This window comes from Aedes albopictus, chromosome 1 (genome assembly GCF_035046485.1).
Source record: "Aedes albopictus strain Foshan chromosome 1, AalbF5, whole genome shotgun sequence".
NCBI classification, from domain to species: Eukaryota; Metazoa; Arthropoda; class Insecta; order Diptera; family Culicidae; genus Aedes; species Aedes albopictus.
In genome coordinates, this window is record NC_085136.1 from 221,777,158 (window position 1) to 221,802,440 (window position 25,283).

Below are 25,283 nucleotides of genomic sequence, written 5' to 3' on the forward strand. Positions count from 1 at the left end.
TAATAGGTAATAGGTGAAGGTGATGGTACAAACAGTACCTTTAGCCGAATCGAAGTGGAGTCAAACATCGACGTCACTTTCTGTAGTCCTAGCCTATCAGAAGGGCGGTTTCCAAGACACCTTATCTTATCATCCATTTAGGGCATTTGCATCCTGGACTAACAAGTAATGCGATGTGACCAAGCCTAGGCACGTCCATCCTAGTCCACGTGCTGGTGGACTCAAGCTATTGTGAACCTACACCGCCCCTGCTTACGGGCTAGGCGATGGAAACATCAAGTACGTACTGATGAAGAGAGACATTTGCGATGGGTGGCGTTCGTTGCTACCAACGTTGTGTTCAAGACCGAGATAAAGGCAAGCAAAAAGGCCTGTTATGAGAGTATCTCTCAGAGTGTCGACCATTGGGGTGATGCATACAGAATTGTGATGACCAAAATAGAAGGTGTAATAGCTCAGAGATTCTGGAGTGGGTCACCGATGAGGAACTTGCGGTGATTGCAAAATCCCTTGGCGTAGGTAAGGCCCAGGTCCAGATGGAGTTCCGAATCCGGATATAAAAGTAGCTATTGTAGTGGCTTCTTGGATGTTCAGATACTTGTTATTTGAAGATGCTTCACCAAGTTTTTAAAACAAATATTTACTAATCTTAAACAGCCAGGTGAATCGTCTGCCTGGGTAGCTTTTAAAATGATTTGTCTGATTTCGATGCATGGAGGTTGTTAAGAATGAAAACTGTATCTAATCTGTCAAAACAGAAAAAATATCCCATCCAAAACTTCTAAATTGACTTAGATTTCTTAAGGGTAAATGAACGAGTCTTTTCTTTTTGTACATTCCGTTGAGTTGGGAGCAATAACAAAAGAAATGCGGTTGATACGGGAGAATTCAGTCGCCCCAGTTTTGAGCAGACCTAAACCAAAATCCGATTATGTTCACCTTTGACATTTAGATCTCATTTTTCGGGAATGAAATGCAAAATAATAAAGCGCCAGTTCGAATCAGTTTCTGTGGGAACGAGCGTGGTTCATACTGGGTAAAGCACCCAGCCCGAAAACATGTCCTTTTCAATTTGCAATCTCGGACCTTCTCGCCAGGCAGCCAGCCAACGGTGAAAAAAGGAAAATGATAACGGACAGGCAGACGACCCACAGACAGTGACGAAGCGCAGAGCGAGCTGGCCGCCGCCGGACGGACGGCGAACGTCACGCGAGATACTTAGCAAGGGAAAAATGGTCCCGGATGGCATTTGATGGACCCGTTACTTGGCAGCTGTCGTCTTTCGGAGAGTGGATCGTCTCAGTCGCATCCGAATGTTGTTGAGGGGGAAGCAGAAGCAGGAGCAGTTCTGTCCTGCGGGACAGGTTTATTCTTTTCGATGAAGATAAAGCTCACTCAAGTGTAGTCGTTTTGAGATTTGATGGGATGAAAGAGGACTAACTAACCAATATGCATTCTTCTTTTTTGCATGCTGTTTAAACTGTGACCGGAAATCGAACTCAGGCACCGTGGTCTTGCTGAATAGTTATGTGTTCATTTTCTAATGTGTGTGTGGATGATACAAGAAAGTCCACTAAAACGAATCAGTATGCATTCACTTTTCATTCTGAACGTCCTGAACATTGCTTACCCGTCTTTGGATTGCCATCATCCGCAATTAATTACCTGCATCGGCTGTTTTCCTACTCTCCGCATCGACCAATGTGGCGCTAGCTTCTATGCGCGAAAAATCGCTAAAAGTAAATCGCAAAAATATTGTATGGCGAATAGCATCTAAAGGCAAATTTATCGAAGTGGAACACATTATTCGAAAAAATATTTGGTAGTGGTTGTGCACAATGGTGACCACTATTAAGCCTACCAAATATTTTTTCGGGAAAAGCTTTGTATTTCAATTATTTCAAGTTTAGATGCATTTCGCCATACAAAATTAAATTGATTTACTCCTGCTGATCAACTGTGGCTGCGCGCAAAGCGGGTAGTCCATTGTTGTACGTCTTGTAAGTGGGTTGCCAACATAGAATAGTCGATTGCATTTGGAGCATCTTGAAAAATTCTTTAGGTAGTTATTACCCACCTTCAAAGATCCCTATTCATCGCAATTTTAATACTCGGATCTATTAGGAATAATTCATACAAAAGTTTACAGGAACGAGTATAGTTACGACCTTTCAATATTTGTTCCAATTCAAAGGGTCGACCGCAGATAAATACACACTATGTGGGCTCGGAAATAAATTGACCTTTCGTGATTGCTGGTGAAAACAACATTGTACAAAAAAATGAGGCATTCACTCATCACGTACCATGAATAAATGTAATTACCACATAATCCGTGACAATGTTTTCACCGCTTCAACAATGCAATCAAGTTGATGGTAATGATTACACACAGCAATAACAGCATTCCATGCAGGGAATGATACCCGTCAATACGAATATCCATTTTCCCACCGCCATAAAAAATCAAACAAACCAAACCAAACCCACCGTATCATGCGCCAGTGGTAATTGCACTTCAATCAGAATACTAAATTTAATCACGTGAGTCGATTAAAATCCCATCACTTTTACCACCAACCGGTTTCTACTCGGGCGTATGATTCCATCCCAATCTCATCCGCGGCTACGTGTTGTTTCACTCAAGCCCCCTGCATGTTTCCCATTTAATCGTTTGATTGAATGCAGATTTTCAGCGGTAATCGGCCCGCTTGGTCCTGTTGGTAGTCGAAATGAATGGATTCACCGAACAATCACCTTGTTTACTCTTACACAGGCTGAAGCAGACCTCGGCCCGGCAGGCCATCAAAATCCAAAGGGCGGCCACCCGCTCGACGTAGATTGAACGGTGTAATCCATTTTCGATTTGGTTTTATTGTTTGAACAAATGCGTGCTCCCGCAGCGCAGCTATCAACGTTAGCTATACAGTTTCCTGTGATTTATCGCGGCACGAACGGACTGTCATGGTTCGATTAAATCTATTGAATGAAGTGATGATTTTATTGAATTTTCACGTTTGAATGAAATTTGTCAATTCCATGAAGGTTATTACTTACGGTAAGGTGTGCAATAACGAAGTGTCTTATAACGCTCTGGCACCTACTTTAGGCCCACCGTGACTTCGCGGTTGCAATCGACCAATTAAGATGATGTTTAACCCTTTATAAGGCCGAGAAAACTAGAAGAGTTGTCAACGCATACTATTATGGAAATGATTATATACATGATTACATGTACAAAACAATTTTTGTTTGAAAGAAACTCTCAAAAATCTAGGTGGCAATATAGTTGCCACTGCCCGTTTACCCCAAAAACGAGCTTTTGAGGTGGCAATATAGTTGCCACTGTCCGTTTAGGCCACCAGCGCTGGTGGCAATATTCTTGCCACTGCCCGTTTAGCGTACTTTTCTTCTTTTGACTTCGACAAAAAGCCGGAAAAGAGATTTTAGAATGGATTAGAGCTTAACCCATAATATAAACTGCGTAGTTCAGCTCATTTCAACCTATAATTTGATAATTTCTTAAAATATTAACCAAATCTATACTTTTACAATAAGTTTGAGCTAATTTTCTTCACGCGGTCAAATTTAGGCATTTTTGAAACTACAAATGGCTCCCAAACTGTTGTTAAAGCTTTGTTTAGTACCAAAAAAATACCAGGCGTTGTTAGTAATCCCAATTTTGCGTAAACCAAAAAAAAAGTTCGAAATAAATGGTTATAAAACAGAAAAAAATACAAACAGTAGGTGGCAATATAGTTGCCACTGCCTTATAAAGGGTTAAAAGAAGCCCCACCTCATCTTGTAGAAAAGCTGAAAGTAGCGGATTGCGAACAAATGGAACTGCTGTGCCGTTCATAAGAAACCAGAAAGTTTTAGGTACCAGAACCTGGACACATCCCACAAAGGCTTCGGCACTGCGAGCCGAAAAATGCAGGGATGAGGATCGACATGGATGACATAGATATTATTGCTAGAACATTTTGAACGGTTTCAGAGCTGTACACCCGCGTGGCACGTAGAGCAGCAAAGGTCGGAGTGATGATGAACGCGTTATAAAAGAACTTAACCGCGAACGAGAAGGCAAGCTTAGGCAGTGTTACGATAGACGGGAACACTTTCGAAGTGATGGAAGACCGTCTACCTCTGATCCTTATGAACAGCGGACTAAAACGTTAGCCGTGAAATACGAAGGCTCATAATCGGTGATAAAACCGATACGGTAGTTCTCTTCGGCAGGTTTGATAAAATGTTATTCAATTGGCCGAATGTTCTCGGCATTTATTTTCAGCTTCGCTGTCCAGCCGATCAGGCTACCGATATACCTTACCGATCAGGCTAAGGCCGGGGTGGCCTCTGCTGTACATAGTAGCCGCCTCCATTCCACTCGGTCCATGGCTGTTTGTCTCCAGTCAAGGATCGGTATATTCGCCTCACTCCATTCATATTCACTCCTTTTTGCTGAAGCGAATCGAGAAAGATGCAGCAAACGGATTGTCGTGACCAAACACGCAACCCCATCACCAGTGGGAAGCAATGTGCAAGCTGCTTGCGAATATCCATGGTTGCCGTTCATCGCAGTTTGGATCGCAAGCGAATGAATGAATGGACCGCATTGGCGTAGCTAGGGGGGGTTCCAGGGGTGCCTGGCACCCCCTAGGACAAATTTGGCACCCCCTAGAATTTTTCCTTGACAGGCACCTAAAATTTAAAACTTCACACGATAATTCCAATATTCATTAATGGCACATTTGAACAAAACCTAAGCACACCTGGAATAACTTATATACCTGTTGTACATTTTGGCGTTTTTTATATCGGTAAGTACAATGAACAGGCTTCTCCAAGGATTCCTTCAAAAATACCTCTATCTATTTATACATACAGTGAGTTCTCTAGGCCTCCTTTATGAATTCCGCCCGATATTTCTTCAATAAACTTCCCTTAGGATTCTGCTTCCTGATGGGATTGTACATACAAGAAATTTCTGCGGATATTGATCCAGCAACTTCTCCGGTGATTCATCCAGGATTTCCTTCAGAGATTTTATTCAGAGATTCTTCCAGAAATTTCTCATGGAGGTTATATTGGTCTTCTTCTGGGAATTGTGGCTAGGATATCTCCAGCAACTCCTGCTGAGATTCTTCCAGCAATTCCTCTTAGAACTTCCCCAAAAAGTCTCACTCCGATACCTTCAGGAATTCTACTAAAGATGTTCTTCTGGAAATTCTTTCGAAAAATTCCTTCGGTGACTCCTCCACAGATTTCTTCAAGGGTTTATCCTCTAGAAATTTCACAGGGGATTTCACCAAGAACTTCTATTGGCCTTCCTTCATGAATTCTAGCTGGAATCCTTCAAGCAATTCCCTTCAGAACTCCTTCAGAAATACTTCTAGGGATTTCTCCTGGCATTCCTCCTGTGATTCCTTCAGAAATTCCTCCTGCGATTCCATTAAGGATTCCTCCAGTATATTTCTACCGATTATTTCAAGAAGAACTGTAGGTATTCCTCCAGGCATTTGTTAGAGGAACTTCTTATAGCATACCTTTACATTCCTGATTCGAAGATTTCTCTAAAAATTATTCTATTATATCTCCCGGAATTCCAGGAATTCCTCCAAATATTCTAGCTGGGATTCCTCGAGCAATTTATGGGGTTCTTCCAGCTATTCCTCCTCCAGAGATTCTAGCTGTGGTACTTCAGAAATTATGCTACGGATTCTTCTAGAGCTTTCTCCTGACCTTTTTGCTGGGATCTCACCAGGTAATCTTCTTAGAATTATTGCAGAAATTCTTTTGGTTGTTCTATCAGGGATTTCTCCAAAGACTCATTCAGGAACTCTTCTATACATTTTATCCAAAGATTCCTCCTGAAATTCCTCAAGGAATTCCTTTGGAAACTCCTTTTGGTCTTCCTCCAAGAATACATCAAACAACTCCATCTGCGGTTCTTCCAGCAATTCCTCTGGAAGTTCTTGCTATGATATGTCCAGAAATTCTTCTAGTGATTCCCATATGAATTAATCCTAGCATAATAGCTGGAATTCTTCCGGGAATTCTTCCTGAAATTCCTTCAGAAATTCCTCCTGCGATTCTTTTAGGGCCTTATTTACATATTCTTCCAGAATACCTAAACCGGTTTCTGCTGAGATTTCTACAATGATGCATCCCAGACCCCTTCTAAGAATACCTCCTGAGATTTTTCTGTGATTTCTTCAGAAGCTCTCCGGTGATTCCTCTAGGAATGTTTATCCAAGATAAAAGGATAAGGATACTCTCATAGTTTTCTCGTGGATTTTCTCCTGGAACTCCTCGTGGCCTTCCTCTATGAATTTAAGCTGGATTTCTCAAGCTATTTCTGCTGTAATTATTCCAGCAATTCCTCCTAGGACTCCTCCAGAAATTCTTACAATAATACCATTTCTCTAAGAATTTCTCCAGGGATTCCTTAAAAAACTTGCTGGGATTGTTCAAGGAAATCTTCCTAGGAGCTTTGCAGAAGTACCTTCGGTATTTCATCCTGGAAATCCTATAGGGGTTTTTCCTGGGATTTCTCCAAATATTTCTCATTAAATTCCCCCAAGACCTTTTTTTGACTTTCATCCAGGAACTCCTCCTGGGATTCCATAAACGATTTCTGCTGCTTCTAATGTTTTAGTCATGCCTCCTAGGTCTCCTCCAGAATTTCTTACTGTGATGCCTGTAGGAATCCTTCTAGGGATTTCTCCAGGCATTCTTGCTGGGATTCTTCTAGGAAGTTTTCCTAGGATACTTCCAGAAATGCCTTTGATTTTTTCAGGGATTTTCCTTAAGACCCATCCAAGAATTCTTCTAGAGTTTTCAACCATGGATTACTCTAGAAATTAATCATGACATTACTTCTGGAACTCCTCAGCTGAAGGAATCCCAACAAAAATCGCTGTAGGAATTCCTTAACGAATTTCGAGAATAGTTGGAATTTCCAGAGAAATACTAGGAGGTATTACTAGACAACTCCCTAGTGAAATCCTATAGAAATGAACGAGAAAAACTAATTGATTAGAAGGCACCGAATGTTGGTAATTGAAAATTTGAGAGATGAATTTGTGAAAAAAATCGCATTCTGGTGGGATTCGAATTCACGACTCCGTATTTGCTAGACCACAGTATGGTCCATTCTTTTAGGTCGGCATGGTTGTTTTTTGTTTTTTTTTTTTTGAAAATTTCTTTGGTGGTTTTTAATCAGCAGTTTCTTTGGATTTATTTTCTATAATTCAATAGCTATTCCTCTGAAATTATTTCAGCAACATCTTTTTCAGTTATTTTGCAATTTCCTCGGGCAATTTTATAGTGATTACTTTTGTTATTCACTGATTTAATATCACTGATATTTATATATATTGCTTCCGAAAAAAATGCTGAACTGATAATTCAGAAATTCTCAACTGAACTTGTTCAAATTAAATCATATGAAATACACGAAAAACTTCCTGACAAATTCCCAAAGCAATTGCCGGAAAAATCCATCAAAATTACCTTAGAACTCTCAAAGTAGTTGCCAAAAGAATACATATAAGAATTACCAGAGAAATTCCGGAAGAAAATTTTAAGGCTTCTCAAAGAAACTGGCCAAATCCAATCTCAAAATAAATTGCCGAAATATATTCTATAAAAAATTCCACAAACATTCACAAAAAATAGAAGAAATTCTCAAAGAATTAGCCGAAATCATCAAAGGAATTTCGGAAGAAAATTTAGAAGAATTTCAAAAGTAATTTTTTATCCAAATAAATTTCCGTAGGAAATCGTCAAGGAATTTGGCGAATCGATTTCCAAAGGAATTACCGAAAAAGTTCCCAAAGTAATAATCGAACTTTCCAAAATTTCCAAAGAAATTGCTGATGAAATTCCCAAATAAATTTTTCAATGCAAGTATCATTAAAATTGCCGACGATATTCCGAATTCAGCTACAGAAGGAATTCCTTACACAATTACTGAAGAAATTGTCTTAAGAATTATCATTAAAGATATAGAAGTGATTTATAAAAGAATTTCCGAAGAAGTTTTCGAAGGAATTGGCGAAGGAATACTAAATAACATAGATAAGGAAAGTCCAAAAAATAGACGAAAATCCAATAAAAAGTAGCATGACTTGCCGAAGAAAATTACTGAGAGATTTTCAAAAGAAGTCTCAATTGGAATAAATTGCAAAACAATTTCCAAATAAATTTCCGGGAATATTCCCTAAGGAATTACCAAAATAATGTTTTGCCGAGAACACAAATTTCTTGTATTATTCGTATACGAATGTACAAAGTTGGAATTCTGACTGATTACTACAATGTTGGTTTTACGTAAGTCCAAATTTCAGCTTTATACACCATTCGGCTCACCAGATATATTATCAATCCAGGTGAAATTGGAATTTGGTGCGAGCATCAGAACCCCGAGGAGAAAAATTGAAGTCCGATCGCACCAAATTCCAGATTTCAACTGGATTGATAATATGTTCGTGAAGCTTCAGAACGGAACTCAGGATAATCGAGTCCAAATTTTGTAGTTTTAAGAATAATACTCACAATTTCTCTGTAAAAGTCGCCATAAATGTTGTGATCAAACCAAAAATGCACATACACCTCGTCCTTTTTTTACGTCCATGCTTGGCTGAGCGACAATAAATTCTACCGCCAAGACAATGAACAAACTCAACATTTTTATATTTTTTCAAGCATCTTCGTGATTAGGAGAAGTGTACAAAAATATAAAAATGTCTATTTTGATTATTATTGTTAGGGATATTATCGCCTCCGGAACTAAAACAACTTATCGATAGCAGCTCTTTTTTGACGCAGCTTCAATGCTGTAAATTTATTACTTATTACTATCTAAATATGTACATAAATGGTTATCTTACATTGCAGTATCGGTTCCTATTTTCGAGTAGACAATACTCCTAACCGTCTTGCTTAACTCACTGTTAACCACTGCCGAAGTTAAAGAGCTTCTACTTTATCTACTTCTTCGGTCATACTACACAATTGATTCAGTGTTGCCAGTTCCACTAACGACTAGCGTATTGCAAACGTACGCAACATTCCCCCCCGTGGAACTGGTAACAAACTGAACTAATCAATAAACGGATGCAAAACAATTTTGTGCTACATATTGAGAAGTTTTCTCCTAACAATAACCACCCGGATCGAAAGGCAATGGCACAGAAAGATGAAAATCACATTGCTTTTGGAACGGCGATCCCACTCGTTTAGCTACCTGATCTGCATCATCGTATTTTGTACGCACAGCTGAAGTGCTCTGGCTAGTAGAGATAGACTCTTTCTCATGGATAGTTGTGCGCTTCAATTCACTCTCACTTACAATGGGTATTGTCCTTATCTTCTCCTGCTCTAATAGCTTGCATGTCGATAATGCCTGCGCTCGGGTGCCCGCAAATAGATTCGAATTTTTAGAATCAGCTGTTGATGATATTTTGATGATTACTTCGTTCGTTTCACACGATGTTGACTCGGGATCATCGGCTCTGTGGATGCTAGTCGAGACGGAAGATTGCTTTGGTACGGGCTTTGTTGGCGGAGATTGTTTGGAAGAATCTGCTATAATTTGAAATGGTGGTTTGGACCTGGTACAGTCATTTGGCGGCTGAGTTTTGTCGCTTTCTGGAATCGGTTTCTCTACCGTGTCTCCGCGGATCTTACACCCATTGTTTTGCCGCAGTACTGCATTTTTCTTGGCCCTGTATTCCATTTCAATTTTTAACGCAGCTTCTCATACTCTTCATCAATTTTCGCCAACTGTTGCTCGTAGTATTCCTCCATGCATTTTACCCTTTCTTCGTGTTGTTTTCGCCACAGCTTGTCCTGCTCTTCCAGCAGCGAAAGCTCTCTCATTATATTCTCCATGGCGGGATGATTTTGGTGGATGAGTTGCAATCATTGAAGTTTGTTAGGGATATTGTCGCCTCCGGAACTAAAACAACTTATCGATAGCAGCTCTTTTTTGCCGCAGCTTCAATGCTGTAAATTTATTGCTTATTACTATCTAAATATGTACATAAATGGTTATCTTACATTGCAGTATCGGTTCCTATTTTCGAGTAGACAATACTCCTAACCGTCTTGCTTAACTCACTGTTAACCACTGCCGAAGCTCTTTAAAACAATCTACTTCTTCGGTCATACTACACATTTGATTCAGTGTTGCCAGTTCCACTAACGACTAGCGTATTGCAAACGTACGCAACAATAATTGTAGCAGTAGAATTTTATTTCGCTAAGCCAATAGTGGACGTAAAATAAGGTTTATCCTGATTTTGTAATTTTAAGAATTTATAACTCTTACAATTGTTCATGAAAACTATTTTCATAAGGGTTGTTATTATGCAATAAAACAAAGAAAATGTCACGATGAATACAAGTTACACGCAAACTTGAGGATATTTTGTATGTAGTTTTCGAGATTTATACTATCTATACTATACTATACTATACTATACTATACTATACTATACTATAGATCTAATAATTGCTCTGAAAATGTATTCTTACGGACCTGATTGCATTCAATCCACAAAACAAACAGATTGTCGCGATGATTGTTAAGTTCAAACTGAAAATGCAAATTCCGTGTATTATACGCAATCAAGTTATCAAGTTTTCAAACCTCACATGGCGGAGAAAGTGTTAAATTAGTACAACGGTAAAAAAAACTGTTCTTTAAAATACAGTGCGTTTAAATTTCCGGGCTAATGTTTTCCCGCGACGCGGTATATCATTATACTAAGAAATTGAGTGTGGATCGGTATTTCCCTTTATAAAAAAACAGAATGGAAGCCACTGAAACTGGCACCCCCTAGGCACCCCCTAGGAAAAAATCCTAGATACGCCAATGCGAATGGTGAAGAATGCTGGTGAGCGATTGAAGCGACTATTATCATAACTAGAAGAGAATTTATGCATGTAATGCATACATTTTCAGTGTATTGTTGTTGAAATGCTAGATTAGCAAAAAAATAGTTCGAAAACATCAAAAAATCGTATGCACAATATCAATCGTATCACTCACGAATCGCATCACCGCTCGATCGCTTGCGATGCGAATGTGGACGAATGAGTAATTTCCAAGTGTGGCTTCCCACCGTTCGCCGGAGTTTGCTGTCGTCGCTGACAAGCAAACACACAAACTAAAGCGACAACCGTTCGCTGCTGACTGTCTTTGAATGTGGAAGAAGATGAAAAGTGGAAACCCTGTCTCCAGTTCCGCACTCTGCGTAGGATCCGCAGATCATCCCCCACTTGGTGAACCCACCTAGCTCGCTGCGCTCCACGTCTTCTTGTACCGGTCGGATGACTCTCGAGAACCATTTTAGTCGGGTTGCTATCGGACATCCTGATGACGTGACCCGTCCACCGTAGCCTCCCGATTTTGTCGGTGTGGACGATGGGTGGTTTTCTCAGCAGCTGATGCAGCTCGTGGTTTATTCGCCTTCTCCAAGTCCCGTCTTCCATCTGCACTCCGCCGTAGATGGTGCGCAACACATTCCGCTCGAAAACTCCAAGGGCGCGTTGGTCCTCTGCACGTAGGGTCCATGTTTCGTGCCCTAAGAGGACTACCGGTCTAATCAGCGGTTCAGCATTGTGTTGTTCTTTGCTGAGTATTGTTTTGTTCTTTGCAGAGAAGAACATTAATCAAGACAATTAGATGATCGGCATTGAACCACAAAAACCCCACAACAATTGGTGAGATCATTCCAATATTATTTATTTATAAATAATTCTACTTTAGTATATATTTGCTATATAACTGCATATAAGTTGAAAATTTGCTATTTACAACATCCTTTCATCTATTGGAAGCTGCTTCAGCTCTGGGCTCTTTCTAAGTTGATGAAGAGAATATAGAGGACTACCGGTCTAATCAGCGTTTTGTAGATAGTTAACTTCGTGTGACGGCGAACTTTATTCGATTCTAGAGTTCTGCGCGGAGTCCAAAGTAAGCACAATTTTCTGCCACAATGCGCCTCTGAATTTCTCTGCTGGTGTCGTTGTCGGCGCTCACCAGTGAGCCCAAGTACACGAATTCTTTAACCGTCTCGATTTCATCAACGTCGATTAAAATTCGGGGTGGCGGGCGCGGTGATTCCTCCCTGGAGCCCTTTGCCATCATGCACTTTGTCTTTGACACATTAATGACTAATCCGATTCGCCTGGCTTCACTCTTTAGTCGGATGTACGATTCCGCCATCGTCTCAAATTTACGAGCTATAATATCAATACCATCGGCGAAACCAAGCAGCTGAACGGACTTCGTGAAAATCGTTCCACTCGTGTTTATCTCCGCTCTCCTAACGCAATGTTGATCAGCAAGACCATCACTCCGCCGTATCAGCCGTAACTCTCTGCGAGATTCGAAGGGACTCGAGAGTGTCCCTGATACTCGAACTACGCACATCACTCGATCCATCGTCGCCTCGATCAATCGTATCAGTATATCCGGGAATCCGTATTCGTGCATAATCTGCCATAGCTGTTCTCGATCGATTGTAAGTATCCTACGCCGATTTGAAATCGATGAATAAGTGGTGTGTGGGCACGTTGTATTGGCAACATCTGGCGGATGGCGAACATCAGGTCCGTTGTAGCGCGTTCACCCATGAATCCAGCCTGATATTGCCCCACGAACTCTCTTGCAATCGGTGATAGACGGCGGCATAAAATTTGAGAGAGTATCTTGTAGGCAGCGCTCTGTAGTGTGATCGCGCGGTAGTTCCCGCAATCCAACTTGTCGCCCTTTTTGAAGATGGGATACACGATACATTCCATCCATTCCTCCCTTAATACTTCCTTCTCTCAAATCTTGGTAATGACCCAGTGTGCTCTCACCAGTGCTTCTGCATCGTATTTTAGAAGCTTTCTTGGTAGTTGATCTGCTCCAGCGGTTTTGTTGTTTTTCAATCGGCTAACCTCCTCTTCAACCTCTTGGAGGTTGGGGGCTGGAAATCTTTCGTCCTGGGCACGTACTTCTATACCTGTTACCACGCCACCTTCGGTGCTTGCAACGTCGCCATTTGAGGTGCTCATCGTAATACTCCCGCCACAGCTCGACCACCTCACGCTTGCTCGTGAGAAGATTCCCGTGATTATCTCGGCACATATCGGCTTGTGGCACAAAGCTTCTGTGCGAGCGGTTCAGCTTTTCGTAGATCTTCTGTATATCCTTAGCGCGGTACAGCTCTTCCATCGCTTCGCGATCTCGTTCTTCCTGCTGGAGCTTCTTCCTCCACACTCAGTTGAGCTCGGCTAATTTCAATTCTTTTGCCGAGATTCGCACAGCCGAGCGCTCAGCAATCGCAATTTAACTGAGATATTAGCAAAAAGTCAAGTTTATTCTTAGCAGCACCCATGGGTACCGCTGGCAACAAGCATTAAACGTCAAGCGTTTAGCCGAGATTTCAGCAGATGAACTTTAACCGAGATTTGCACAGCCGATCTCGGCATTCTGTTTTAAGTGTGTCCAAAACACTGAGTTCTGCCTGTTGCGTGCCTGTCTATAACGTGCCTGTCTATAACGTGCCTCATTCGCCCTCGTAGTTACGGTAATGCAACATTCTCGCCCATGCTGCATTCTTCTCTTTTTTCAACTGTTCACATTCGCCGTCGTACCCGTCGTTTCTGTGATTCAGATCCTAGTGCTGCAGCCGAGGTACTATAGCCCTTATCATTCGATACGGCGTGCAAGCTGCTTCGCCCGATTCCTCCCTTCCTACCTGCGCGTTCATGTCGCTGACAACGATTTTCACGTCACGCGGCGAGCAACCGTCGCCGGAAGAATATGATTGCCGTGCATGTTGCAAGATTGCCGGACAGCAACCTTGCACAAGAGAGCGTGGCACGTAGAGAGCACGATCAGTGGACCAGATGAGACGTACTCAGGAGAAAATAGCTGAAATATAACAAACTCAGGTATGGAAAACCGAATACCTACAACCTGAATGAGGTATTAAGAAGCCCTGCATAAGAGGTAAAATACCTAAAATAATAACTGGTGTGTATTTTGTGCGTAACACGTCACATCAGGTATGACAATACCTAAATAATAATGAGCTATTTTCCCATACAAATAGTGATTTTTCCATAACTGAATAATACCTCAAGCAGTCTTCAACACCAAACCAATAGTTCGTTGAGGTATTTAATCAATACTTACAAAATACCAAAGTAAGTTATCTTCAATACCAGGATAACCGACCAATACCTTGTCTTGGTATGATACCTGACTTTGGTATGCTGCAGACACATTATTCGTTCCTGCTCGGGTTGTGGCGTACAATTGTTGGTTATGATGTTTAGCAAATAAACGTACTTTTACAACTTAATTTGGAATGCCGAAGCTCAGTTAAACAATGCCGAAATTCGTGCAGCCGAGAAGTCAGAAAACTGTTTTCATAAGAATACGGTAAATTTTCGACTGGATGTCACCTTGCGACAATTATTGTATCGGCTCGGCAGTCGCATTTAAACATTAAGCGAACTACAATTGTCTCGCTCCGACGTTTCGGTCCTGGCTTTGAACTTTCCTCAGGCATCTATAGTTTTATTAATAATATGGACAATTAACAGTTTTACAATTGAGAAATAACGTTTCCCAAAACAATTTTACATCAATATTGGTGGAAAAAATAATATTTAATTTTCATGAGATCTCAGTTAAAAAATGCCAAGAATCAGCATGTCCCGGTTCGTCATCAACAACCAATTTGTTAGCTGAGTCTCGGTTAAAATTGATAAACCAAGCTCGGTAAATGAAACTCATAGTGTAGAGTAAGATACCCATAGCTTACCTCCCCCATTTAAATGTTGTTGAAATTCTCATTACTTTCATCTTCTTCCTCATCCAGCGATTATTATGATTGTTTTCTTACTTTATGAGGAACTGTTCTAAGCCATTGTTCAAACATGAAAACTATTCCCGCAATTTGATATTCAATCTCCATTACATTAAGCCCCACATTTCACCCCAACCTATCAAATCAACCGTTCTGCTACGTCAACAATACAACCCACAATCCAACCACTATTCATACGGAATCCCTTTCTTCGCACAATCACCACTTCCGCCAATCCCAGAGAGGCGGAAAAGCGTTTTGTTGAAACATTCAAACCGTGCTCTTTGTCAAATAAATCCTCGCGTTTTACTGGCAATTCGAATATAGATCTACATAATTGATGTCCCTGGAATCCGCGCAACCACTCCAAAAGCCCTAACCTTCACCCTCCTACTCGCTAAAAGGGTTTGCTACTTTTTTACACAACTCAGTTAGTTGTGGAACAGTACAGCACAGTTAGTAGGGAGTAGAACAACTATTGGCCGCCAGTAGCTACTGTGGCCCGTGGCCTGTATGTATAGACGTGAATCCGTGCCCACCATCGTCATTTATTTTCATTTCAGCTTTGTAAATTCTTTGCCATTTTACGGCCGTTTCGTTTTGTTCCGCTCGGCACGTCGCTAGAGCTGGAACCACCCAGAGGCACGACAGATAGGCTCACAGGGGCGTTTCAAGGGGAGATGTCTTGAAGGGGGTTTGGATAAATTTAAAACTGTGAAGCACTTTCTCTCTGAAAGTACTGATATAGTTCAAGGTTTGATTCAGACACTTTCTCGCGTCAATAAGTTGGGATGCAACGATATGCAGAGCATTGATTGACACACAATGGCCACTACGAATAAGAGCAAGCTGTGCAGGGGATTAAAGTACCACAGAGCATGACAGAGTTCACCAAGGCGCCATTGAACCTATACGTTACATGCTTATGCTGCCCCTGATCCAAAACCAAAAATCCATTCAAAGGCAATGCCGGGTAGCACCAAAGCTCAACTGGCAGCCAGCAGCAGTGGCATTTTGACTAGTTCATAAAAACCGCAACCTTCTATCGTCGTCGTCATGCCATTCCCATTCCGGTTGGACGAGGAAATCATGGTGACAAAGCATGGTTTGGCGTTACTAGTTTGGGGCTCGGGTGCTGCCTCGCATTTCCGGAGTGGTGGGGTGGTGTCGCACGAAGGCGAAGGGCCGGGCGGTCTATGTTTTATGGAGTAACCGCAATCCTGCGGTTTGGGCTTCGAAAGTACACTCGAAGTGTCTTAATCCGAGGTCGTGTTCGTGTTGTGTGTATGCATTGGGGAGGGATTGAGGTTCTGTCGTCCTCGCTGCAGGGACTGCGGGTTGCGTCCAAATGCGATGACGGCGGCGATGACGGGTGGGTTTGGGCATAAATTGAATTGTTGTGCGGCGCAGTTCGTTGGTTGACTTAATGGAGGACAATTGACATTGTAATGGGTACTTTTTGGTGTGTGTAAAAGCTGTTGAACAGCTTGCAGTGCGGGGGTACATATTAATGATGGGTTAGGCTCCTCAATCAAAACAGGGAAGTATTTGAGTGTGCTGGGGACACATGACTGGTTGAGAGCCGACGTGAGGTTTCATTTAGTTGCACTACTGATAGCAAGCGCATGGGAGTTAATACTGTTTCGGGATGGGATGATGATTGTATGATCAACTAGTGTGTCAAGAATTAATTTATGATGTATTAAATGAAAGCCGAAATTATCAATTTATATTGGAGCCTATATGTCTGGTGCGGACGGAAATATGTTGTACGAAAAGTGGTTCATTGAATCCAACGGAAAAAATATCTAAAACTTAGCTTTAGCTGAGCTCTGACTTGCTTTAGCTTAGCTTTAGCTTAGTTTTAGCTTAGCTTAGCTTTAGCTTAGCTTTAGCTTAGCTTTAGCTTAGCTTTAGCTTAGCTTTAGCTTAGCTTTAGCTTAGCTTTAGCTTAGCTTTAGCTTAGCTTTAGCTTAGCTTTAGCTTAGCTTTAGCTTAGCTTTAGCTTAGCTTTAGCTTAGCTTTAGCTTAGCTTTAGCTTAGCTTTAGCTTAGCTTTAGCTTAGCTTTAGCTTAGCTTTAGCTTAGCTTTAGCTTAGCTTTAGCTTAGCTTTAGCTTAGCTTTAGCTTAGCATTAGCTTAGCTTTAGCTTAGCTTTAGCTTAGCTTTAGCTTAGCTTTAGCTTAGCTTTAGCTTAGCTTTAGCTTAGCTTTAGCTTAGCTTTAGCTTAGCTTTAGCTTAGCTTTAGCTTAGCTTTAGCTTAGCTTTAGCTTAGCTTTAGCTTAGCTTTAGCTTAGCTTTAGCTTAGCTTTAGCTTAGCTTTAGCTTAGCTTTAGCTTAGCTTTAGCTTAGCTTTAGCTTAGCTTTAGCTTAGCTTTAGCTTAGCTTTAGCTTAGCTTTAGCTTAGCTTTAGCTTAGCTTTAGCTTAGCTTTAGCTTAGCTTTAGCTTAGCTTTAGCTTAGCTTTAGCTTAGCTTTAGCTTAGCTTTAGCTTAGCTTTAGCTTAGCTTTAGCTTAGCTTTAGCTTAGCTTTAGCTTAGCTTTAGCTTAGCTTTAGCTTAGCTTTAGCTTAGCTTTAGCTTAGCTTTAGCTTAGCTTTAGCTTAGCTTTAGCTTAGCTTTAGCTTAGCTTTAGCTTAGCTTTAGCTTAGCTTTAGCTTAGCTTTAGCTTAGCTTTAGCTTAGCTTTAGCTTAGCTTTAGCTTAGCTTTAGCTTAGCTTTAGCTTAGCTTTAGCTTAGCTTTAGCTTAGCTTTAGCTTAGCTTTAGCTTAGCTTTAGCTTAGCTTTAGCTTAGCTTTAGCTTAGCTTTAGCTTAGCTTTAGCTTAGCTTTAGCTTAGCTTTAGCTTAGCTTTAGCTTAGCTTTAGCTTAGCTTTAGCTTAGCTTTAGCTTAGCTTTAGCTTAGCTTTAGCTTAGCTTTAGCTTAGCTTTAGCTTAGCTTTAGCTTAGCTTTAGCTTAGCTTTAGCTTAGCTTTAGCTTAGCTTTAGCTTAGCTTTAGCTTAGCTTTAGCTTAGCTTTAGCTTAGCTTTAGCTTAGCTTTAGCTTAGCTTTAGCTTAGCTTTAGCTTAGCTTTAGCTTAGCTTTAGCTTAGCTTTAGCTTAGCTTTAGCTTAGCTTTAGCTTAGCTTTAGCTTAGCTTTAGCTTAGCTTTAGCTTAGCTTTAGCTTAGCTTTAGCTTAGCTTTAGCTTAGCTTTAGCTTAGCTTTAGCTTAGCTTTAGCTTAGCTTTAGCTTAGCTTTAGCTTAGCTTTAGCTTAGCTTTAGCTTAGCTTTAGCTTAGCTTTAGCTTAGCTTTAGCTTAGCTTTAGCTTTGCTTTAGCTTTGCTTTAGCTTTGCTTTAGCTTAGCTTTAGCTTTGCTTTAGCTTAGCTTTAGCTTAGCTTTAGCTTAGCTTTAGCTTAGCTTTAGCTTAGCTTTAGCTTAGCTTTAGCTTAGCTTTAGCTTAGCTTTAGCTTAGCTTTAGCTTAGCTTTAGCTTAGCTTTAGCTTAGCTTTAGCTTAGCTTTAGCTTAGCTTTAGCTTAGCTTTAGCTTAGCTTTAGCTTAGCTTTAGCTTAGCTTTAGCTTAGCTTTAGCTTAGCTTTAGCTTAGCTTTAGCTTAGCTTTAGCTTAGCTTTAGCTTAGCTTTAGCTTAGCTTTAGCTTAGCTTTAGCTTGGGCAACCTCTAATTTTGTGTAAATTTCTACACTGCAATTGTCGGCAAGGGAGGTGTGAATTTCAATAAGGGTACTCACTAAACAGATTAAATTGTTGCGTAAGCCATGATTTTCTGCTTATTTGAAATGTTCCATGATTTTGCGAATGAAATAATCAAAGATTGCCTTGGTGATCGCGACGTTTAACCAGTTTAATCAGTTTACGCTGTTAGGTGAATCCCTTCTAATATACATACCAATAACTAGCCTACCTGATAGCCTCAAAGAAATATTCGTTTAACGTACCTGAAATGAGAAAAAAAAACATCACGAGTTAGTTTGGCATCATGTGCAGTAAGTCGTTAGAACACATTCGTTAAAAATGTTAGATTCTGGAATGAATTTATGAAAATTATACCTCTGATCTCTATAAACTATCTGCCACCCATTTATAAATAATTCTATTTGTGTGAAATTTAACGTCGACGGATAGATTGTTGAACCCAAGTAACACACTTGTTATAGAAAAGTTACACGGCGCAGGTTTTTGTTGCGCAGAAGTCACTGTGACTTACTTTGCACAAACAAATGCTTACTTGCTAGAAGTAAGTCACAGTGACTAATCCCAAGTACAGTTCTTTAGGCAGCTCTTCTAAAATTTCTTCGGCATTTTATTTCGCAATTCCTTCGACAATGCTTTCGGCTATTAGTCAATGCCATTCCTTCTGTTTAATTTCTTCAAGAAATATCTTTTGACAATTCTGCGGTAATTCATTTAGAATTGATTATGCAATTTTTGGATGTTCTTCAGTATTTTCTTTGGTAGTTCCAGCTACAATGCCATTCGGGATTCTTTCCCCCCTTCTGGCGTTTTTTTTTTTATTTCCTTCAGTGACTACGACCACAAATTAATTACATATTGATCTGGTAATATCACTGGAATTTGTTTCGGTTATTCATTTGAGAGTTCCCTCAGAAAAATCTTTGGAAATTCCTTCGGAAATCGTTTGGAAATTGATCTGGCTACTACTTTAAGATTTTCTTCGGAAGTTGTTTTGAAAATTCTCTCAGCAATTCACAACACAACATTCCTTAAAACGTCTCTAAAATGTATTAATCAGTGCTGAAAAATTCATTTCGTCATATCTAAATTTAATCACCAACAGGTCATTTTAGAAGCTGAACCTGAGAATATGGTGTATGAAAAACTTGTGCGGCTAGACCAGTTCTTCAAGAAAGTCACGGAAAATCGATATTTTTCGAATATTTAAGGTAAACTAGCTGTTCCCGGCAAACTTTGTCTTGCCTACTCCGTTTTTTGACGTTTCAAGTCCCTAGCCAAGCCCAAGTCCCCGTTCAAAATGTATGAAAACCCGATTTTCAAAAACTCTTAATTTTCCCATGTTTTTTGCCTCATAAACCTTCCTTGAGTGAAAACTAACAGAACAAAACTTAGACGACCTAAATCGGACTATCCGTTCGCAAGTTATGCGCGGTCCCACGTATGCCACTGCATTTTTATATATATATATAGATAGATGTCACGGACTACCTTCGAAAAATGCCAATGATATTCACGGTGAATATCATTTGGCATTTTTCAGAGGTAGTCCGTGACATTTTCCTTAAATATTAAAAAATAGCGGTTTTTCCGCGACTTTTTTGCAGAACTGGTCTAGCCGCACAAGTTTTTCATATACCATATTCTCAGGTTCAGCTTCTAAAATGAGCTGTAGGTGGTTGAATTTAGTTATGACGAAATGAAATTTTCAGCACTGCCTTTAATTTAAAGGTTTTCTTGAAAGGGAACGTCCATAAATTACGTCACGCTTTGATGAGGGAGGGGGGGTTGAAAATGAACAATTTTTGCGTGACGTAATTTATGGACGCTCCCAAACCCCCTTGATACGACCCTGACCTGAAATGCCTCTGAACACCCCTAAAACCTCCGTCTTTCTATTGAAACTTCCATAAAATAAAAAAAAACCTATTTGAAATGAAACCCCTCCAGAAGTCCCTTGAAACGCCCTGATATGTTATCATACCCTTCAGATGCTTGAAACCCCCTGAAATTATTTGAAATGACTCTAAACTACCTTCACACGCCCCTCAAACTCCTTGTAACGCCCTTAAAGGCTCCTGAGATCCACTGAACTGCCCTTAAAGCCCCTTGTTTGGGAGTAAGCTCACCCAGTTTAGCTACACCTCTGGTGCAAATTAGAGCTTTCCCACCACAATATTTCTTCTCCCTCATTGAGAGTTACCAATGACGTATTATTAGGATCGTAGAACTTTAGGCTCTAAATTATCTTCAGTAGGCTCTAGCTCTTAGGAAGAATGGTTGGAGCAGAGTCGAAAACGCATTTTACCATGGATTTGTCGTAAGTTGTCAGCTAAAAAATAACTGTTTGTAGATCCTGTACTGCCCCCACTCGCATAACAGTCCCATTTGCAAAAAGTAGGAATTGAGAAAACAGCATTTGAAGTTTGAAAACTTGTTTCCATATAAAACTTTGAAAAATCGCCAAAATTTGAAGAATATTTCGATCATCTCGAAACTTTCACAGATTGCTTTGCACATGAATATACAACTGTAAAAAATATTACAATCACTACAAAGTTGTTCAGTTTTGTGTTACGTGGCACAAAAATCCATAATGGGACTGTTATGCGTGTACTTTTGATATGGGACGCTCATGACTTGGTATTTTTTTCACATATTGACATAAAAATTCATAATTTTTATTATTGTTTTTGGAAGTACATCGAAAATGATGACTATTCATAACGTTAACTCAAAAGTGATGAAAAGTCAAATGGGACAGTTATGCGAGTGGGGGCAGTGTAAATATATGTGAATTTGCCAATACACTAAAACCTCCATTTAGGTAATGAGTCGGGACTGCCTAAATAGAATTTTTACCTAAATGGATTCATTACCTAAATGGATTCAGTTTATTACCTAAATGGATTACAAGGTTGCAAAAAAGTTCAACAAGGGAGAGTTACTAGGAGATTTAAAGGAGATCATGCGGAGTTACAAATGGCTTTCAAGGAGTTTCAGGAGGGGGCGGGTTTCAGGAGGGGGGGGGGCTTCAGGGGCGTTTTCGGGGGTTTTGGAGGGTCTTAGATCAGAATTGTCATTCAAATGACTAGCTGGGCACGAAGCACGAAAAACTTTGCAAAAATCCCTGCAAAATTCCGCCAGACTGAAAAATTATTGAATGTCGGGTCAAAGTCGGGTCAATTTTTATCGTATGTTGGGCCATTGTTGGACCAACATCGAACAACTGTTGAGTCTATGTTGGGTTTGGTGGCCAAAATAAAAACAGGTGAATGATAGGTTGATGTCGGGTTTGACGTCATCAATGCTGGAGCTAATATCAATGGAATGGTGGAAGGATGGTTGATTATCTCAATTTCAGCTGGAAATGACGCTGGATACTGGCACTTTCCAACACTGCATGGGGGGGGGGGGGAGTGTTTAGGAGGCAACATTGCACCCCTCCACCCATCCCCACATACCCACCCCCTAACACCACTCACTACTTCTTTCCCATAAACCAATATTATACCTAATCTTAAGTACTCCAACTGATCTGAACACAATCAAATTCCATTTAGGTAACGTTACCTAAATGGAGGGACCTAAATAGATTTTACCTAAATGGATCCTACCTAAATGGAGGTTTGAGTGTAGTAATAAACGTGTAATATAAAGGAGATTATAAATGTGTTGAGTGTCGGACTAAATATTGTGTTATATCGTGTAATACAAGAAATTTACGGATTGCTAAAAGTTTGAATAAACCACCCTGGAACTTCAACCCCCAATCGCTGCAGTGTGCCTGCCAACCCCTGGTGGTGTTGGTGAGGGTCCGGTATCCCAACATGAATAACCATTATGTCGGGAACTCCCTTCGCCCATGTCCCAACACGTATTGTGGAGTTCACGTCTACCGAAGGATCCTTTCCAGGGGGTGTAAGAGATGATGTGATTCACGTATTCGACCTTCCAGAACTCGGCTTGAGTCATATGTCACGGTGTGTCTGGTAGAACAAAATTATTAAAAAAAAATCGGTATCGCTAAAACACCCACCAAACGAAAGCTGAAGGTCCCCCCATTCAATTGAGGCTAAAACAAGAAAGTTCTATCGGCGGTCCTAGAACAATTTTTTTTTTCAAAAATTTATTACTAGAAGGACACATTCCACGCACTTCTACACCGCGGTTTTTGAACTTCATTTAACGATATTTCCGGGCTCCTGCTGTCGATTTTGATTCTTTTTGCACCAAAACGAAGATAATTACCTATATTCTTCTAATAGTACCTGAAACTTCGAAAACTGCTTCTAGAAAGTAGCAAATTTCTTGGCGTTCGGTCAAAATTCGTCATGTTTTGCGATGGTGTCCCGTTACGCTGTATTTCTTGTTTTCCTTCGAAGTACAAAGGTCCAATTCCCAATTAGAAAGCATAAACTGAATTTGCTATCCAAATCTGATCGTTTGATATGCTGGTTGGTATGTATATGACAACATATCATTTTTTGTAAGCAGAAGTTTGATTCTCGCACAAAACGTAACGCGTGGAATGTGTCTAAGACTTGCATTTTCTTCCTTTCAACCTTGAGTGTAACCTAATGGGCTCGTATGAGGTCGCTCATTAGTAACGTATCATATTAATAGAGTAAACGGGTAAAAACATATTCAAAATTTTCCATACAAAATGTTACCTAGACAAGTGTAAAAAAATATTTAAGGGAGTTGTAATAGAATTTTACCAATATGTAGGTATATGTGTTAACCATCTTCTACTTATTGACATGTAGAAGAAGTTATTTCGACTGTCATTCTTCTCGTTTTTATCGATAGTGCCAAATGTTCGAAAAGTTTTACAGTCGTAGTAGGCCATGACTTGGATGTCAATAAAAATATAACGATCAACAAAGTAGCTCGGATAAAATAACCACGTTCCATTATAGGCGGTTATACGTTCATTTTGTGCCCCTTTCTGGTACTTGTAAAAGCAATTAACATTTTTCGCTAATTTGAAGGATTGCTGTGTGGTATAGCATTAGGTATTGAATCATAAAAAATAAAAGAAATTCAATTTCAACATAGCTTTGCTCCAAACTTTTAGAGAAACAACTATGACATGAAATCATAGTCACGATGAAAACCGTACCAAGGTGTGCGTGCTGTGTTCGAAGAAGCTTTTTCTGCAACCATCAATATCATCGAAGGAAGTTGATATTCACAGATTTAGATATTTGTTTTATATGGCTGAGCATACAAAAAAAAGACAGAATAAAATAGAAAAGTCCCAATTTGGTTTTATTTGTATTTGCAGGTTATGGAGATTATTGATCAACTATTTCTGAAATATACCAGATATAGAAGTTGGTGTTATCCCACGATAATATATCGCATTTACTCATTTAAAGTTTATTCGTTCAATGATGAGATCATACCCTTTAGAATTATTCTCTTTGAGTATAAACATAATTTGAGTCTTCTACGCAGATTATTGATATTTACTGTAATTGCAAAATATGTAGTGCTGAAAGAACTACAGTTTCTTCTCAATTTAAGAGAAAACGCGGCAGACCTAGCACTACTACCGATGATGCAAAAAGATAGTGCTCGTTGCAGTTCTGCTTAAGATGCAATAGGGAGATTTCATGTTTGCATTGAAAATGTAATCACTGTACTCCATTCTCCTGCAGCAGTACAGTAAATACATTTTTGATACGAAAATATCAGTATTGGACGAGAAAACTGCTTTTGATTTATCAATGATGACGATTATGTTATTTACGGCTTTGAGAACCAAAAATCTCGGATAACAATTAGATATTATGAAAAAGTACCTATTCTACCAAAAAAAACTAAATAAATCAACGCAATTTTTATTTAAGTTTTGCTCCATTATTGTAGGACCGACTTTCTCAAATTATGTGTTGTGACCCACCTGCCCCATTAGCGTTTTAAAGATTTGATTCCAGAAAATATCGAGTTGCGGTCATCTTAGGATTCTGGAAAGTGTATGTCGTCTTCTAATTAATTGTAGTATCTTAGTATCTAACATCGTGGCCTTAAGGATGTTTTTCACTTAAAATAGCTCAGTCAAATAAATTGGCAATGTTTTGTGCCTAGAGATTTGTAGAACTTGTTTATAAAGTAAAAGTATCAATAACATGTTCAGTTTACAGTTTTAGCCAATTTATGGTATTTGGAACACACAGCCATTCCCTTATATCACAGACAAGAAGACGTAAGAAAATTCAGAACTGCGCGAGACACTGTCGGCCATGATGGGATGCGATTTGACGTTTGCCTAACACGCACACTTTTAAACATGTCTCCTGTAAGTTTCGTTTGTATCATTCAGCAACGTGTACACTTTCAAACATCAAAGCGATCTAACATGAGCACCTCTGGTGAAATAATCGCGGAAATCAAACGAAATTTGAATTCATCGTTAAATGTACAGTATCGGACAATAAAAATGCACCAAAGCCGTTTTCCCATACAAACTAGTCAACTTTGGATTGCCATATCTCAGTTATGTCTCAACTGATTGTTTACATTTTTCTGTGACGAACTACAAAACATTTCAATTTTCAAAACCTTTTGAAAAAGTTCAGTGATAACTATTGTTACAAAAGTTACAGATAGGTTGAATTTTGACAATAAAAATGCACCAAGACAAAAAATTATGTAGCCAAAAATGCTGAAGTCAAATCACTATGGTGTCTTCGGCAAATATGTTTCTT

At 39.8% G+C, this 25,283-nt stretch overlaps 1 protein-coding gene across 1 annotated transcript in view; it reads right to left on the reverse strand.

Moving 5' to 3' along the window:
• LOC109400030 (uncharacterized) overlaps nucleotides 1–25,283 on the reverse strand; it is a 1,200,131-nt gene that overhangs the window by 1,037,038 nt on the left and 137,810 nt on the right. The gene's annotated exons all lie outside the window — the stretch shown is intronic.